Source organism: Chenopodium album, chromosome 9, assembly GCF_948465745.1.
Source record: "Chenopodium album chromosome 9, dcCheAlbu1.1, whole genome shotgun sequence".
NCBI lineage: Eukaryota > Viridiplantae > Streptophyta > Magnoliopsida > Caryophyllales > Amaranthaceae > Chenopodium > Chenopodium album.
This window is the reverse complement of record NC_137842.1, coordinates 21,123,601-21,143,742: the sequence shown is the minus strand read 5'-3', so window position 1 is coordinate 21,143,742 and position 20,142 is coordinate 21,123,601. Positions and strand designations below refer to the sequence as shown.

General features: G+C 34.5%; 1 long non-coding RNA gene across 1 annotated transcript; it reads right to left on the bottom strand.

Moving 5' to 3' along the window:
• Nucleotides 1–6,383: 6,383 nt before the first annotated feature.
• On the bottom strand, nt 6,384–7,361 carry LOC145559651 (uncharacterized). Its single transcript, XR_014092835.1, has 2 exons — nt 6,927–7,361; nt 6,384–6,573 (listed from the first exon to the last, which is right to left on the bottom strand). It is a non-coding gene; the product is annotated as an uncharacterized LOC145559651 (long non-coding RNA).
• Nucleotides 7,362–20,142: the final 12,781 nt, after the last annotated feature.

Below are 20,142 nucleotides of genomic sequence, written 5' to 3'. Positions count from 1 at the left end.
ACGTGATTTTAAGGCTTATCCACCTATAACTAAGTATAATTGCCATGTTATGAGAAAGAACATGGTCATTTAGATAAAAAAATGTAGAAAATGGGCAAAGTAGAAGTAATTTAAGACTTATTTAGGCCATTTAGGGTGAAAATGCGTCCTTAAACTTAGTAAGTTGCACTTTTTACGTGATTTCAAGGCTTAGCCCCCTATAACTAAGTATAATTGACATGTTATGAGAAAGAACATGGTCATTAGTTAAAAAATGTAGAAAATGGGCAAAGTAGAAGTAATTTAGGACTTATTTAGGCCATTTAGGGTAAAAATGCGTCCTTAAACTTAGTAAGTTGCTCTTTTTACGTGATTTCATGGCTTAGCCACCTATAACGAAGTACAATTGACATGTTATGAAAAAGAACATGGCCATTAGTTAAAAAATGTAGAAAATAGGCAAAGTAGAAGTAATTTAGGACTTATTTAGGTCATTTAGGGTGAAAATGCGTCCTTAAACTTAGTAAGTTGCTCTTTTTACGTGATTTCAAGGCTTAGCCACCTATAAGTAAGTATATTTTGACATTTTATGAGAAATAACATGGTCATTAATTAAAAAATGTAGAAAATGGGCAAAGTAGAAGTCTTTTAGGCCTTATTTAGGTTATTTAGGATGAAAATGCGTCCTTAAACTTAGTAAAATGCCCTTTTTTGTGATTTCAAGGCTTAGCCACCTATAACTAAGTATAATTGACATATTATGTGAAAGAACATGGTTTTTAGTTAAAAAATGTAGAAAATGGGCAAAGAAGAAGTAATTTAGACTTATTTAGGCCATTTAGGGTGAAAATGCGTCCTTAAACTTAGTAAGTTGCTCTTTTTACATGATTTCAAGGCTTAGCCACCTATAACTAAGTATAATTGACATGTTATGAGAAAGAACATGGTCATTATTTAAAAAATGTAGAAAATGGGCAAAGTAGAAATCTTTTAGGCCTTATTTAGGGTATTTAGGATGAAAATGCGTCCTTAAACTTAGTAAAATGCTCTTTTTATGTGATTTCAAGGCTTAGCCACCTATAACTAAGTATAATTGACATGTTATGAGAAACAACGTGGTCATTAGTTAAAAAATGTAGAAAATGGGCAAAGTAGAAGTTTTTTAGGCCTTATTTAGGCTATTTAGAATGAAAAAGCGTCCTTAAACTTAGTAAAATGCTCTTTTTCTGTGATTTCAAGGCTTGGCCACCTATAACTAAGTATAATTGACATATTATGAGAAAGAACATTGTCATTAGTTCAAAAATGCAGAAAATGGGCAAAGTAGAAGTCATTTAGGCCTTATTTAGGCTATTTAGGATGAAAATGCGTCCTTAAACTTAGTAAAATGCTCTTTTTACATGATTTCAAAGCTTAGCCACCTATAACTAAGTATAATTGACATATTATGAGAAAGAACATTGTCATTAGTTCAAAAATGCAGAAAATGGGCAAAGTAAAAGTCATTTAGGCCTTATTTAGGCTATTTAGGATGAAAATGCGTCCTTAAACTTAGTAAAATGCTCTTTTTACATGATTTCAAGGCTTAGCCACCTATAAATAAGTATAATTGACATTTTATGAGAAATAACATGGTCATTAGTGAAAAAATGTAGAAAATGGGCAAAGTAGAAGTCATTTAGGCCTTATTTAGGCTATTTAAGATGAAAATGCGTCCTTAAACTTAGTAAAATGCTCTTTTTACATGATTTCAAAGCTTAGCCACCTATAAATAAGTATAATTGACATTTTATGAGAAAGAACATGCTCATTAGTTAAAAAATGTAGAAAATGGGCAAAGTAGAAGTCATTTAGGCCTTATTTAGGCTATTTAAGATGAAAATGCGTCCTTAAACTTAGTAAAATGCTCTTTTTACGTGATTTCAAGGCTTAGCCACCTATAACTTAGTATAATTGACATTTTATGAGAAAGAACATGATCATTAGTTAAAAAATGTAGAAAATGGGCAAAGTAGAAGTAATTTAGGACTTATTTAGGCCATTTAGGGTGAAAATGCGTCCTTAAACTTAGTAAGTTGCTCTTTTTATATGATTTTATGGCTTAACCACCTATAACTAAGTATAATTGACATGTTATGAGAAAGAACATGGTCATTAGTTAAAAAATGTAGAAAATGGACAAAGTAGATGTCATTTAGGCCTTATTTAGGCTATTTAGGATGAAAATGCGTCCTTAAACTTAGTAAAATGCTCTTTTTCTTTGATTTCAAGGCTTAGCCACCTATAACTAAGTATAATTGACATGTTATGAGAAAAAACATGGTCATTATTTAAAAAATGTAGAAAATGGGCAAAGTAGAAGTCTTTTAGGCCTTCTTTTAGACCATTTTGACCTAAGTATTTAATTTTTTACATATTTATTTACGCATGTTTAACTTAACTAATTTAATTAATTCTAACATAATTTTTATATATTCCAAGTTTTGCAAGGTGCAAAAGGGAGATCCGTTAACAAGCAAGGACCTTAATGAAGTTTGAGACATGTTGGCATCTTTCATCACCTTCAATTTGTAAATGTCACATCATTTTGAATTTATATCTTGTTAATTAACTTTTAGACTACAATATTGACTAGTTAGTATTGTTTGTATTTATGTATATCACACTTTATTTGTTGTATTGCACTTGGTTTTTAATTATTAAATGCCTAAATATATATTTATAATTCTTATTATGATTATTAATAATAATTATATTATAGCAGAATTTATAGCAATAATATGGCAGAATATTATAGCAGGATCAGTTGCAGGAATAATTGCAGTTAAAACGAAAAAATAAATAATAAAAAAATATATATCCCTATTATTGCCACCGGTTAACCGGTGGCAAAAGTCAGTTTTCCACCCAAAAAAAACCGCGCATTTAAATTGCCACCGGTTAACCGTTGGCAATAAGCCTTTTTGCCACCAGTTTTGAACCGGTGGCCTTGCTTGACTTTATTGCCACCCCCCAAATGACCACCGGTTCAAAACCGGTGGCATTGGGGGGTGGGGGGTTTGGACCGGTGGCCAATTCATATTTTCGCCTAGTGAACTAAAAAAAATCTCAAAAGTAGAGTGAATAAAAAAAATAGTTATGTATAATGAATTATCTACGTGGGATTCGAATTGAACCAACATCTTTTATGCATTTATGCACAATACTCTATCTGTTGAGCTAGTAGGCTAGTGTATATTAAACATTCAAAGTAAAACAAAATGACTCAAAAGTAATTAAAAAGTTCTCAAAAGTAAATAAAAAAAATATATTACGTAAAATATATGTACATGCACTGGGTATTTTGGACCATTACCATTATAACGTCAATTAGACAAGTTAATCATTGTGTTAAGTTGCAACATAGACATTAAATCAGAGTCAAGGGCTACTAAGCATGGTGGCAGGCAGCAGCATCAAAGCCTTCTCTGTTATATAATATTACTAATAATTACTATTAGACAAATGACATTCAAATTACAAGCACCTAAATAATATCATCTTAGTATCTTACCAAGACCTATCCAATAGTTGTAAAATAAGAGATACAAACATCACCTAACTAGGAACTGTGATCATGAAAATTAAAGCAAGATGAGAAGTATACCAGTATGAACAAAACCAAGTAAATAATTTAGGACTTGTTTGGCATCAATTTTGGTTTTGAGTTTCCTGTTTTTTTGAAATCCAAAAACTAAAAACAGGAAACAAGAAAAAGGTGTTTCCACTTTTCTGTTGTCAGTTTTCAAAATTATCATAATTTTAATAAGTTTATATAATTTTTGATTCATTATGGGACTCATATCGTATACTTTTAGAAAACAAAAAACTAAAAAACAGAAAACCACAGCAATGCCGGTGCAGTAGACTAGAAGCGGTCGCCCTCCAAGATAAGCACGGCGCCGGAGTTTATGTGCACTCACAAACCCGACTGGAACTCAGAATACTTGCCCAGAAAACATAACAGAAGAAACTCGTGTTTAGATAATTTTAGAGAGGAGAGATAACTGAATGTGTTGTGTGTTTTTGACTGGAAAAAGCAACGAGTATATATAGGCAGAAGAAGGGAGACATGAAACGTAAAACGAGGTACGAATCTGGCTAAGAAAACGACCAGATTCATTCAACCAGTCAACAACGTAAGCAAGAAACTAGGAATTAATTAATCAGCTATAATCAAGGGATTAATGACTGACTTAATTCCGTAATCCCAACAGTCAGAAAAGAATATTCCCAACAGACAGAAAAGAATATTCAAGCTAGTTCTCAGTTCGTATTATTCAAGCTAGTTCGCACATGATCCTAATTATATATATATATATATATATATATATATATAATAGGTTAAATATATCAGAAAATAGGTTATATGTATTAGAAAATAAGTTAAATATATCAAAAATTGTTATGAAATATAATGTGGATGCCCATTGTACTGCTTATATTATTCTAGAATATTCTAGATAGGTTTAGGTTTATATTCTTATCTAATCAAACCCTATCTATATTGTATTTATATATACCCCCATCATATGGAATAGAAATATACCAATCGATTCTCTCCTCAATTTCTCTCTTGTTCTCTTTATTTTATAACACGTTATCAACACCACTCTCTAACCAATCAGAGAATTACGTGATTAATTGCTACAACTCTTTGAAAATATTTGTGGAACGCCAATCCGTAGCTGATAAAGAAAAACAAAATTTCATCATCGGGATTAGATAGCAATCATCATCGAGCTTGGATAGCGTGATCAGCCTTAATAATGTATTATCAAAGAGAATATGAACTTCTACATATTTTCCATATTTCCTACGGATTAACACCGTGTAAGTATATTTTGTTTGTCCTATATACAAAGTACAAATTATTGTTTTGCTTGGGGATTATTGTTAAAGAGCTATAATTGTAGAATATCTATTTTAATTATAGACTTAACCCCTCTGCATATCTCTAAATTAATGGTTCAATTTTCCAAAGTTGAATACGAACACGATAAATTTTGTTATTCTAAACAGATAAATCAAGGAAAGTCTTATAATAGTAATTTGTTCTCTCTATTTTCCTATTAGCTTAAACTTCTTTAGTCTTAGCCCGTATGCTTTTGTGTTGCATCAACGTATGCATCTTATATGTATAGGTGTATAACCATTAAAGTCTTTAATTTGTTAGTTATGTGCTGCTTAGATGCCGACAAACCATGAGCCATGATTGCTGTCTACTTTATTATTTATACAATTGATTAAATAATTTGATTTTTGTACATATATTCTAATATTCATGATTATTATGCTTTAATATTTCTACTGTAATTCATTAATGCTTGTTTAATGATTATCATTGCTAATATTTTTATAATATAATGAAGAATTACATAAGCTTAATTGGATGATGTTAATATATCATTCAACTGTTCAAGGGTTTAATGTCTCGATTTTTTATTTTACTTTGAAAGCTACGTTGATGATGTAATTCAATAGATTTGTGTTTCAATTACCAGTGATAGTATTAGTTAATGATCCATATTGATTAATGTGATTGTGTAATAATACGCTTCATTAATCTATTATATCTTATTATTTAAGGGTTGTCAAATGTGAATTTTTTTGTTGACAAATTTTTTGATATAATTTGATTTCTTCAAGGTATTATATATGTCGATTAATTGATAGGGAGTCACAAGTATTTGTGAGTGATTTGTGATACTCTTATGCTACGGTCATTAAAATTCTTTGCATTATGTTTGTAGCATACTATTTATGTTGGATATTATAATTTAGTTCATTGGCCACATGAATAGATAGGCAATGTTATACTAGTAATCTATAATACAGAGTAAATTGTATTTCGCTGAAGCTATGTGCATATACTACTACAAAAATGGGAATATAGAACGCCTCTTAGGCGTTCTTCTAAGAGGGTGCCCTATAAGTTCTACAGAACGCCTCAAAGAGGCGTTCTATATCTATCACAATACAGATTGCCTATCTCAGATAGGCGCTTCATATTCTCGGTACAAAATAAATAAAAAATAAGGTATATTATTATTATTGCTAGTTCCTTACACTTTTTTTTAAAAAAAATAATTATATTATTAATATTATTAAATAATAATAATTAGTACACAATAAATAAAACAAAATATTATTGTTATTGTTATTGTTATTGTTATTATTATTATTATTATTATTATTATTATTATTAATAAAACACCATGTTTTCAAAAACAAAAACAAAAAAAAAAAAAAAAAACCATAATGAATGAATAATAACAGTTTATTAATTACAAAAATTATATACAAGATTACCAGTATTTCAATTACAATGACTAATTGAGGAAAAAAAATTACAATAGTATAAGTTTAGACAACCACCATTGCCATCAACACCTTCCAAGCACCCCACCACAACAAACGACGATACAACCACCTCCTTTGCAACACCTCGCGTTCTAATTTCTTCAACAACATTTCAGACAACCACCACTGCAATCACAACAGCCGCAAGCCACTGCCACCTACGCCCCCGAATCAACCACTACACCCACAAAGCTACACAACAACAGCCAACAATGCCAAAAAAAAAACGTTACATAATTATTGTCATTGTTACTATTCTAATATAATTAGAAAAAAAAAAAAAAATCAAACCAAATCTAAAGGTGAAAATCAGAAATTTGAGATTTAAAATTAATAATTGAGAATTGAAACGAATTGTAAAATGAATATCAGAAATTTGAATTAGAAAAAAAAACTAAATTTTAGATCGACCGAAAACTGATAAAATCGGAAATTAAAACATGAAAAGTGATTGATAAAAGATGAAAAATCAGAAATTATAACATGATTACTAAACACCCACAAAGCAAATTGATAAAATAAAAAATTATGACATGAAGAACAACATTGTACACTTGAATAAAACTGATGCCCGACTTGCAAATAATGGGTTGCCTCTCGAAATACAAAAGTTGCGCTGCAAGGTGAATTTTCAAGCAATGAAATTCACTCTTCAAATTAAGGATTTGGGGCAAAGGGTAGTCATGCAACATCCTGAGGGAAAAGGGCCAATTTCTGGTCCTTCATCTTCGATATGAAATGGATGAGGCGAGAAATCTGATGATAGAGCAGAACAAAGTGGTATGAGGGATGAAGTTAGATGAGAGGGAAGGGTTAGGGTTAGAGGAGAGAGATGGGGAATGAAGAAAATAGAAGGTGACGGCTAGCTCTTGATAGGAAAATGAGTTAGGGTTATTAAGTTAGTGCATACTAGTATATGCTGTTTTTCGGTTATTCCTTTCTTTTATTTTTTTATTTTTTTTTTAAATATTATAATATTATAGAACGATTAACTAAGAAAGGCGCTCTATATTATATGGTGTAAATATTTGATATATCCTATAGAGCGGTTAACTTTGACAGGCGCTCTATAGGTTCAACATACAAAGTGCTTATCTTACATAGGCGCTCTATATAATTTTAGAGATCGCCTATGCAACTTGACAGTTGTGTATTGTGTGTTACTTATTCTAGTTTTTGTGGTATATATATTATATTCTGTTATAGTGCATAGCTATCTTTTGTATTATTCGCTTGTATTATAAATATATTTCCTTTGATAAGTGAAAGTATTATCATTCCTCAACTCTTTAATAATATCACAACATGTTGTATTATACATCTTTCTATCATTCTTGGATTACAAGTTCTAGATTGTGTTCATGTACATGTTTTAAAATTACCATTGAATTGAACTTAGTATCATGGTCATATAAATATTTAAGTTGATAGCATTGTAGAATATATTGTCATGATGTTTGATGTGCGATCAATATCAATAGTATTTGATAGTATATGTCTACATAAAATTAAATTACTGGAATAATAGAGTTATTTGAACATATAATTTTCATATATATATTGGATATGAAGTTACCTAAAATTATGAAAGCAAGGGTCAAAAACCCTCACAAATATTACGATAACAGAAATGACTAATATAATTTCTAAAGTATGTTGACTAGATTACCCACCATGTTAAAAAATATATAAAGTTTTTTATTTTAAGAGTTGATGTATCTTTCTTTTGGTTGAATATTTTTAATAGCAAATTCTGTGTGAGATCAAATTGGTAAATGATAGCTAATTAGACTCATTAGCTTATTCCTAAAAGTGAATGAGAAATTCCATGCTTAAAAAAAAAAAAAAAAAACAAATTAAGCATGTTTGCATGATATTCTTGTAATAATATTATTCATGGAAAAGTTCATAAGAATATCTATTTGAACAAAAAAAATTGTGTTATGAGTTCAAGTAATTACACATGATATTTTGAGCAACACTAGGTGAAAAAAGTAAAATGGCACCACCTTAATGCCACCGGTTCTTCAAAACCGGTGGCGAAAACATGGGTTAAAGTAGGCGGATTTTTTAGAAGAGGTTTTTGCCACCGGTTCGGTTCAAACAGGTGGGAAAAACCATTATTCCCACCGGTTTGAACCGAACCGGTGGCAAAAACCTTTTTTTATTTATAAAAAACCCCCTTATATTCCCCTAACCCTACCCATACTCGGTCTCCATCCTCCTTTCTCTCTCCTAATCTCCTCTCCTCTCTTCTCTCTCCTCTCTCCTCTCTCCTCTCCTCTCCTCTCTCTCTTCTCTCTCCTCTACCTAAAAAAAACCCCTTGTTCCCCTTTACACCACCGAAGACCACCACCACTAAGTCCAACACCCAAAACCGCCATCAAGACCACGAAAAACACCGAATTAAATCAAGATGGGTTTGATGTTTTTGGGGTTTGATTTTGGGCTTAATTAATCGAATTTTCAGGGTTCTTGCATGTGTTTTTTGGGTGTTTTTTTGGGTTTGGGTTTGATTTTGGATTTTAATTCGATTTTTCTGGGTTTCATTAATAGATTTAAATCGATTTTTGGATTTCAATTTGATTTTTCTGGGTTAATTTTCGGTTAAAATAATCTATTATTTTGGGTTAATGCATGCGTTTTTAATTTGGGGTTATTTATTATTATTTTTATTTTTTACTTTCGTGGTTTCTAGGTTTTTTTCTGGTTTTTTTTCCATTTCAATTCGATTTTAATTGGGTTTTTTTTTCGATTTTCTTTTTTTTTTTTTCAATTTTTGGGTTTATTTTTTTTTTCTGGGTTTATTTTTTTTTTTTCGATTTTCATTTTTTTTGGATTTCTGGGTTTATTTTTTTTTCCGGGTTAAATTTTTTTTCAATTTCGACGAGGTTGATTTTTTTTCTGGGTTGATTTTTTTTTTTCTGGGTTGAATTTTTTTTTTTGGATTTCATTTTGATTTTTTTTTTTCCGATTTCAGGTTTTTTTTTTTTTTTTTTTTTCTGGGTTTCAATTCGATTTTAATACATTTGAATTTCTGGTTTGGTTTTTTTTTTTTCTGGGTTTGAATTCCTGCTTTTTTTTCTGGGTTTGAATTTTAGGATTGACTTTCTGTTTTTTTTTGTTTTTCGAAGCTTATTTATATTAATCAATTTATTTATTTATTGATTTTTGTTTTAATGTGTGTAGGTACATTGATTTAGATCTCAAATTGAAGAATCAAGATTCAAGAATATTGATTTAGATGTGTATGGATTTTTTTTATTTACGAGTATATTGTAATTTTTTTTTATTTATATTGTAAATTTTTTTATTTATTTATATGTTGTAGTTGATTGTAATTTTTTTTATTATATATTGTAAAATTTGGATTATATTGATTGAAATTCGTCGATTTAATTGTGATGTTTTATTTATTTTAGTTAATTTGATTGTTAAGTGAAAAAAGACAAAAAAAATTAATATTTTGGGTAACCGGTGCCAAAAACAAAGAAAAAAAAATTTTGGGCCATTTTTGGCACCGGTTTGAACCGGTGGCTTTTCATGCTAGTAATTGGCACTCCCCGCATTGGCACCGGCTCAAAACCGGTGGCATTGAGGGGTTTTGAACCGGTGCCAATTTCGTTTTTTCACGTAGTGCAACTTGCTTGAAAAATGTATTTATTATGCCCATATTTTTAAGAATTTTCAATATAAAGATTAATATAATTGGGCAAAAGTTACTGGTATGAGTTTATAAGAATACTTTTATTATGTTTGATACATGCATTGTTAAAAAAATTTATGGCTTAAAAAGAGCAAGGGATTTAAAGATTGTTGGACTATTTTTATGCCCCCATATGCAAGGATTAGGGGGAGATAGTGTTTATTCCATTATTTTTATGTAATCCTTGCACATGAATAATTAAATATGTTAATGGTCAGTTTGGTACATACACTAGCCTAAATATCAATGATTTATTTAAAAGAGGTGTCCACATGATAATCAATTATTTAAAATTATACCATTCTAAAGATGGATATGAATAAATGTCATTACCTATATACTAGCTATAAATGTACATATTAAGTTGATATCCTAGATGGACAAGATTAGTTGCTATTGAACTAGCACACCTGAAGTGTGGTAATCTAATGGGTTACAACAATAAGAATCCTTAGAAGAGGAAAGGAGCACTAATTGACAATGACAAATTTGAGAAAGTGACACATTTTGATGTATCTCTTAAAGAGATTGATAATTTATAATACATTAAAATGTGATATGATTATATAAAGTATTCCAGAAGAGTATAAAATGTTGTCCAACATGGTTAGTGTAGGGAATATTTCAAGCATTACCCCAAACTTGAACCCCACTGTGATCATACACTAAAGCATGGTGGCGTCCAAAGGGAAGGAAGCTAGAGCAAAAGAGTCGCCAACAAGTTTTAGGAACTTGTAAACCGTTCACTGGGGTGAAGGTTACACCCCTTAACGATACATGAAATCGTTAACTCCAATAGGTCTGGAACCATAACTAGAAGTTCGGGGATGAAGGTACAAACCCAACCTAAAAGAGATTGAACCTGCTCTAATAATAGGCCTCTACTTTATTCTTCTCGTATTCATGTACGCTTTCTGACTAACATACAATCATTAGGTTTACCCTAAACCTGTTTATCTATGTTGATTGAATATTAATGCACAAACAAATCTATTATTGATGATCACTTGAATTATAATCATATTAGCCCAAAACAAGATTATTAATTATCTTATTATGCGTGATTACAAGTACAATTTTCCTTTAAACATCCATAGAAGGTGCGATCAAGCAATAACAATAAATATCAAGCAACATAACAATAATCATAACAATAATATCATAATAATAACTATAATCATGTTAACAATAAAGCATAATAATATTAGCAAGATCCTAGGCATGATACTAACAAGATTAATAACAAACCCTAGTATGTCACTAAACAATAAAAGATCAAAGCTTTAACCCTAACATGATACTAACATGTTATTAAGAAAGAAAATAAGAAGCATCATAGAAATCATAATTGATATAAGGAACTTTTAGTTATTACCCTAAACATGATACTAGGAAAAGCATCCTACCATGATACTAGGAATCAAAATAATAACCTAAGCATGATTTCTATATCAATTAAACAATTAAACTACTTAATTGGATGCCTCGTATCTCTTTCTAATACAAAATACACACGTTAGTAACTTCAAGGAAAATATAAAATTAAACAATTAAATTAAATAATTGAAATAGAGATTTGGGACCAAACCTTCAGAAATATCAAACCTTTCACGTTTAGGGCAAAGGCAACTTCGAACTTGGCTAGGTGTGTCTAGTGCTAACGTATGAGGAATTTTGTTTGTAAAAGGCTAGGCTTAGAGAGAGGGAGAGAGAGAATAAGTTTTAGCTTAGAGAGAGAAAAGAATTAGATAGTTTTGGTTGAGAGTTGATGATTTGAAAAAGGAGATATATGACCTCTATTTATAGAGAAAAAAGAGGGTCGAAAAATAAGAAAAGTATCCGAATTCGAATCGAAATAAAACTCGATGGACATCAGTTTTTGCGGATTTTGTTTTTATCATATCCTTTGATCCAGAAGTCCAAATAAGTCATATAATATGTCGTTGGAAAGATATTGAAATCTACATTCCAACCCAATTAGAATTAGATTAAAATCTTTTGCAGATAAAAATATATGGACGAAATAGTGGATGAGTATCAGTTTTGAATAGAGTTTCATATCTCATCCATATCTTTTTCGCTATAGCTCGAATTTAATATTATAATATATCATTGGAAAGATAATTTCAAGATCTATTTAAACATATAAAATTTTGATAAAGATTATGAGTATTGAAAATAAAATCTGAATATATTCCACTTCGTTCAAAACAAGGATTCTCAAAATGAGTAGTTTTATTCAATTTCAAACTCTTTAAAACATAATTATCAATCCTAACTCCATTAGGATTTAAGAGAACCTTCTAGAGTATTTTAGAAGACTATAATCAATCCTAATTGCATTAGGAATGATAATTAATAATAGGCCCTCCTCTAGATCATTGGGCCGCATATAAGAACCAAACCGGGCCCAGTTTAGTATTTTGGCCATAACTTCCTCATTATTCATCGGAATTGGGCTTATAATATATCGTTGAAAAGTTCTTTTCGATCATTATTCAACTACACTATTATTGGACCCTTATCATTGACCAAACTAAATTGGAATACACGTTTTTCATAAATAGGGTAAGAAAAGAAATATTTTCAAAAACAAAAGGAAAAGATATTTTAATAAAAACATCCTCATCACTAGACTTTTCACACTTTCACCTCGTTCGATAATCAAATTTCATGAAAGGTATTCATCACTGGGTTTAGTTTTGGGGAGACACATTTGGGTGTCTACAGAAGCCCCCACTTTGAATGAGTTTTGAGAAACTTAGGTTTCGAAAACAAAAGTCAAAGTAGCGATAGGGACGGAGAATGATTCAAAACGTTCTACAATCCTAAATCATTCTTGTAACGCCGATACCTGCAAACTAGCGTTAGTTTAAAACAGATAAGAGATTTAAGAAACGCGTATCTTGCACCGTCGAGCACACGTCTCTGGGGGTAACCGATTTGTTGCATTGTCGTTGTTGTGACATCCTTCCACAAGCTAGGGAATGCCATCGAAGATAACTTCTCTTGAAATCATTTCCAGTTGTTTGTGACAATCCTCCACAAGCTAGGGAACACCGTCGATCAATGCTGCTATATCTCGAGCCTTTTTCTTGAATCATAGTGACAACCTTCCCAATCATAGCAAAAGTCGTCGAAGACCGCCTCAACACGAACCGCTTTTCTCAAATCTTGGTGACAACCTCCACAATCTTAGAAAATGTCATCGAAGACCGCCCATCTAGTGCTATCTTCTCAAATCTTGGTGTCAACCTCCACAATCTTAGCGAATGCCGTCGAAGACCGCCCATCTCGTGCTATCTTCTCAAATCTTGGTGACAACCTCCACAATCTTTGCGAATGTCATCGAAGACCACCCATCTCGTGCTATCTTCTTAAATCTTGGTGACAACCTCCACAATCTTAGTGAATGCTGTCGAAGATCGCCCATCTCGTGCTATCTTCTCAAATCTTTGTGACAACCTCCACAATCTTAGTGAATGTTATCGAAGATAACTTCACTTGAAGTCATCCTCAGTTGCGATAATATTCCAAAGGAAACTACTAAAGACCAACGCTTGTTGATCCTTAATGCTACTTAAATTTTGCTGTTGTAGATACTTGCTAAAATTGTTGTTGTGCCAGTACGTTGGCGCATTTTACTTTTTGTGAACCATTACGTCGGTGCCTGCGATGAGCCAACGCTTAGGCGCTTTAAGCCAAGTGAGACGATCTTTTGTCAGGTCGATCACTTATTGCAATTGTAATCAAGCCGACTACTCAATCATGTCAAATTGCTTATAGGGGCTAACTGGCGTACCAAGGAACCCAGAAATTGCTGCACTAGGTCCGCATAATCTAATATGGGGGCCACGCATTGTGTCGTCGCACTAGCGCTCGCTGGAACTATCTGGCGTCGCGCTTTTCTTCTGTCGCCAGGAGACAGCCTTGTCGTCTGGCGCTGGAGTCGGGTCTTCCCTTTTTTGCCCTTGCTGCTGTTGTTCGTTGCTCGGTTTCACTTCGAACTTTGAACTTGGTCGTTTCCTTCAACCAAATCCGCTCAAATCTTTTGTAAATTAAAGCTCTTCATCTCTAATTTACTGATCCATGTAATTTTGTTCAAACTCATTTCATCTTGGAGGAATATCATGTGGCATATTTGCGGTTTTTCAAAAAATCCGGGAATGTTCTTGCTTGCTGGGATGCACCTGCATTTATATTTTGGACTATATGACTTTGCTTATCTTTCTTTAGGGTTGACCTAAGACTTAGTGTTGCTTGACTCATTGACTTGACATGAATTGAGGTTGACCCAAGGTGAATTGACACGTGTGACTCATAACTCGTTTGTGACGTGCTTGACTCAAAATGCAAAAAAGCAAAAAAATTACGTCATTTTTGTGGAGAGTACCGACTTTCTCCCGAAAAAGAAAGACGCAAAAAGGAATCGAAGTGTTTGATGGTGCATGTTGAATGAGCTTAGTCAAATGTCATTTGACACTATATCTTAAGGTGCAAGGATTAATTCATCCTAGGCTATCTTTGATGAAAATATTTTCTGTAACTTAGGCACGGAGGCTAAGCACTTCATACTTCGTTATGCAATGATGATTGATGATGGTATGTGTAGACACCTAAAAATGTCTCCCCAAAACCAAGCCCGATGATAAATAACCTTTCACCACCTCCATTGGTCGGGTTTAGTATTTAATCCCGAGAGTGCTTAAAATATCGTATTAAATTCATATTTTTGAAAGGTCCATGGATCAGTCTTGGTGTTTGGTAAAAGCATAGTTTTAATTTGTTAATTAATTTTAAGCCCAAACCTTTTTATTTTATTATTATTATTTTTGGCCCAAATATTTCATTTAATTTTATTTATTATTTTCTTATTTTAGCCCGAATATTAAAAGTCAGAAAAAAAGCCCGTAATCATCAATCGGCACTCAAAAAGCCGAATGAAATTAGGGTTTAAAATGAATTTAGACGGAAAAGTGAACTGGAATTGACCGTGTCACGGTCAAGCTTGACCGTGTCACGGGAACACTTCCCGTCTGACGGTGGGACTTCCCGTGACACGGGAGGTCTGCCGTGACACGGGAAGCTCCGCGTCCTTTCCGCGCAAACCCTTAACGCGTTTTCCGTTCCGTTTTCTGAAAATTTCCCGTGACACTCCAAAGACTGACCGTGTCACGGGAACTTGTACCGTCTGACGGTACAGTTTAACCGTGTCACGGTACAGTCTGACCGTGTCACGGGATATTTTTTAGGGTTTTTTGTCATTTTAGGGTTCCGTGTGCTCCCTCAGCACATTTCCCTATAAATACCCCCTCATTTCTGATGAACGGGACAACCAGAATTCTATTATTCTTATTTTTCCTCTCTTCTATGCTCTTAACCTAAACACTAGCCTACCCTTTTCACTTCAAAATTCCCTCTTCAAGCACTCAAAGGAGTCCATATTTTACTCGAGGTTCTGTCCTTAAACCAAGGCGTGAAAGGTAGAATCGTTTGAGGGTTTGGCCCCAAAATTAACCTTGTTTTTATTTAATTTAATTTAATTGTTGTTTTATTATTTCCTTGAAGTTACTAACTTGTTTTATTATTTTGTAGTTGCAAGCAAACAGATTCAAAGTAAGAGTTATGCTCTTTTTATTATTATTTTTCTAACGATTTTTTCTGTTGTTAGAATTATGATTAAATTGGTTCTTTTTATGTTGATATTGATTCTATTATTTATTTTGATCACCATATTGCATGTTAAAGGGAATATGTAATTGAAAATCACGCCTAATAAGATAATTTGGACAACCGGTTTAGGTTCCTTTTAATCTTGTTGTTTAATCAAGTGATCACAATATTTTAGAATTATATGTTGCATTAATATTCAACCAATTTAGCTTAATAATAGTTTGGAGCAAATTGAATATTTTGTTTGTATGCCTTTGAGATCGCAGGAATGCTTTTCATTATAAGAATCGAGTAGAGGCCGATACGGGCGAATGTGACTCCATGACTCACTTCGTACCATCATCCCCGATCCTCCTTTCGTGGTTCCGAACCATATGGAGTTAGTAATCTCATGGATTATGAATGGGGTGTAACCTTCACGGGTCAATCGTTGTTGCCTATCGTTGTCCCTTATCGTGGTTGCCTTTTTATGATCCGTGGACGGTTTACAAGTTCCTTAAAAACTTGTTGGCGGCTCCCTACTTTATTTGTCCCTAATCGTTGTCCCTAATCGTAATGTCAATTCCCACTTCCTATGAGTGCCAAGCATATTCACAACATGCTTTTAACGTAGGCGCACTTCGAACGACGCCTACAATTTGGCGACTCCACTGGGGAGGATTCTTAATTATTTATCGATTTAAGTGATCGGTATTTAATTAAGATGAGTGGATGAGACTTGAAAGATTCTTGAAAAAATATTCCTGTGATTAATTTGGCATTTTTGCATCTGCATAGACGTTTTAACGTCACATTCAGATCTGTCCCGTAGGAAAAATTGGATAACTCGGTTGCGCGCAAAAGCAAACAGGGCACCAGTCAGATTTTCTGACTTCCGTGTCACGGCAGAGTCTGCCGTGTCACGGTACAGAGTACCGTCTGACGGTAGACTGTACCGTGACACGGGAATTTCTGTCGTGTCACGGCAGTCCTAAAATCTGTCCGGTGACCTATTTTCTTTTTCCACAGTCGACTTCCTTCGATTTTTCTGAAAAAACGTATGTGTTCTACATGCGTCTTAGCCCCGGGGAATTTAAGCTCTATCAACCCAAAAACGCTCATGGCAATAAGGGTTCATCCGAGTTATTAAATCCACCCAAACCATGGAGTCGAGTTCGATTTCATCACGAACTCGCGGAGCCGCCCGTTGGCATACACCCTCAAGGGAGGCTGCCTTGCTAACGCGTCCAAACTCTTAACCATGGTACCCTGTTGACACCCAAAGCTTGACCAATAGTTGAACATAGACCTTGACTTTAGGTTGCGAACTTTTTTTACATCATCGTGCCTACATGCTATGTGTTTGTTCGGTGCTAACCCTAATGTGTTTGCTTTTTTGACCCATGACCGAGGGTTTTTTCTCACATAGTAATTAGTACGGACTTAAAATCGATTAAAATAAAAACAAGTCACAAAACTGACCTGGAACTGTGCACCGTGTCACGGCATTTTCTGCCGTGTCACGGTGAACAGTGCCGTGACACGGTAAAAACTACCGTCTGACGGTTAGTCTTAACCGTGTCACGCCAGTCTGCACCGTGACACGGTGCCCAGGAAAGTGTCCCGTCAGTCTTTTTTCTCGATTTTTGTGTCCAGTATTGAGTCGTGTCTAGCTATACGGTCAAAACACACGTCTATAACCTCACCTAATCATTCACATATTTTTTCCACACACATTTTTTTTAGTCATGCACTACTTTTGACCGTATTTTAGGGACGTTTTGTTTTTTTTTTTTTTCGTGTCGTTTTTTTTTTCGGAGTAAGTCGGATGGTATCCTCCTATGTTTTCTTTTTTTTTAGTAGAGCTTCAATAATAAAAAAAAAATTTCTTTAATCCGGATAGGTTAAGGTCAAGTTTGGTCATTAAAGGTGTATTTGTTTCGGTGTCACAGCACTTGGGCAAGAAGCAAGGGTAGATTGTTACGATTCGAGTCCATATCTCAACAACCTCTCATACCAAAGAGGCGTACAAGGAAACCACCTCAGTCATCTCCACAAGATCCGTCTTCAGTCTACTTTCAACCAATGGCCACTAAGGAAGACATCGAGAACCTCAACAGGACAATCGAAAGGTTGTCTGACATGATGCAGACACTCACTACTAGAGTCAGCACTGTAGAGCAAGACAAGCAAAACAGTGTTACTGCTGCCGCGATGGACAAGATCAAGGAACAGATGAGTAAGATTTCAGAAGAGTTCACTTATGTGGAACAGCCTGTCACTTCCACGTCCATAAGAGAGAAACTCCCTGAAAAATTTTCAACTGCTGATATTCCCAAGTTCAAGCCTACTGATAACCCGTTGTTCCATTTGAAGGCTTTTTCTGCAACCATGGCTCTTAAGGGAGTAGATGTGACACTCTTCCCTACGGTGTTTCCTCTTTCCTTAGAGCATGCCTGTCAACAGTGGTTCCATTCCCTAGAATCCAAGCATGTCGCGACCTGGGAAGATGTTGCTGAAAGCTTTATGAACCGATACAAGTGCAACATTCAGGCCAAGACTTCTGAACGTGAACTCTCCATTCTCAAACAGAAAGAGAATGAAGGCTTCACTACTTACCTAAGTAGGTGGAGAGAAACAGCTGCACTCCTGGTAGACCCTCCCAAGGAGAAGGAAATGGTTCGCTTGTTCATTTCCAATCTGACGCATAAATACAAGCAACACTTGAAGTTTCTGCCTTTAAGTACCTTTGAAGCTGTATACGATATTGGAATCAATATCGAAGATGAACTGATGAAGTCTGTTGGTAACAACAATAACAACAGCACTTGGAAAAACAAGAAGAACGACACTCCTTCTTCTTCATCTTCTAAGCCCAATAATGCTACCAACAACATCGACATTAGTGATGTGCTGGCCCTTAATGCTCCTCCTCAAAAATTCCAAAGGCAAAGGAGGATTTATACGCCTTTGGGAATGACTTATGATGCTGCTTATGACCGTCTTCATAGTAAGGGATTGATTATGCCAATTGGACCATTCCCAGAACCTCGACCTGAGAATAGGACCGCTAGTTATGACCCCAATGCTTATTGCAAGTATCATCAAGGCAAGGGTCATAACACTGAGAAGTGTTGGAGGCTGAAAGACGCAATCCAAGATCTGATAGATGCTAACCAACTCCCTGTCCCTCCGGGGGGCAAGAAGCCTAACATTCAAACAGGTCCTCTTTCTGATGCTCTGGCTATCATGGGAGATGAAGTCTCCTTTGATCCGTCAATACTCATTCAACCTGTGAATGAACCTCTGCCAGAAGTTGTATTTATCTCAAGCACTAAAGAAGTGAATGGGATTTGGGATAGCGATGATGAAGATATCTATCTCAAAGATATAGCCTGTTCGTCTCTCGGCACCAGTGAAGATGTTTGGGGGGACCTTGAGGTCAAGGTTCTCACTAGAAGTGGACGGTTGCAACAACCTAACCCACCTCCACCTCCACCACAATCAAATCCGATAGTTGATCCCATCGACCCTGTGAATAGTGATGTGGTCAAACAGCTACAAAAGACCAAGGTGGAGATGAATGTATGGAAGCTTTTGGCCACTTCCCACGAGCATCGAAAGGCTGTAATGAATGCTCTGGTGAAGATAGGAGTCGATGACGACATGACTCCCCAAGGACTGGTCAATTTCCTCACTACTGAGCTGCCGAGTACCAGCAATCTGATTTCCTTTTCTGATAAGGATCTACCCCCGGAAGGGGATCAACATAATAAGGCCTTACACCTCACTGTGGTGTGTAGGCAGATGAATGTTCCTATGAGCCTGGTTGATAATGGCTCTGCAATCAATGTGTGCCCACTCCGTACTGCAAAGAAGTTGGGTATAAAGAATGAAGAGTTAACTCCCTCCACTCAGGGGATTCGCGCTTACGATAATACTCGCCGTCAAGCCGTGGGTACTATCATACTGAATATAACCACTGGGACCGTTGAGCGTCGCACCAAGTTTCAGGTGGTGGATATCAAGGCCTCTTTCAATCTGCTATTAGGACGCCCTTGGCTTCATGAGCTAAAGGCGATTCCGTCATCGCTCCACCAGAAAGTGAAAGCCATAGTGGGAGGGATTCCGATTACTATCGATGCTTCTCCTATGCGCATTCAAGTTATTGATACCCCTATCGTCCATGTTGAACACGACGAGGAAGATGAAGATCTGTGGGGTTTTTCTTTAGATGATGTTCTTGCGATCGAAGAAGAGGAAAAGTGTCATCTCGACTTCGATCCTTATTCAAACACTAATATCAACGCCATTATGAAGAAGCAAGGTCACTTTCCTGGAATGACCCTTGGGCTCAAGAAGAAAATGGCTAAATCTTGGGGCCATCCTGGTGCAATCAAGAA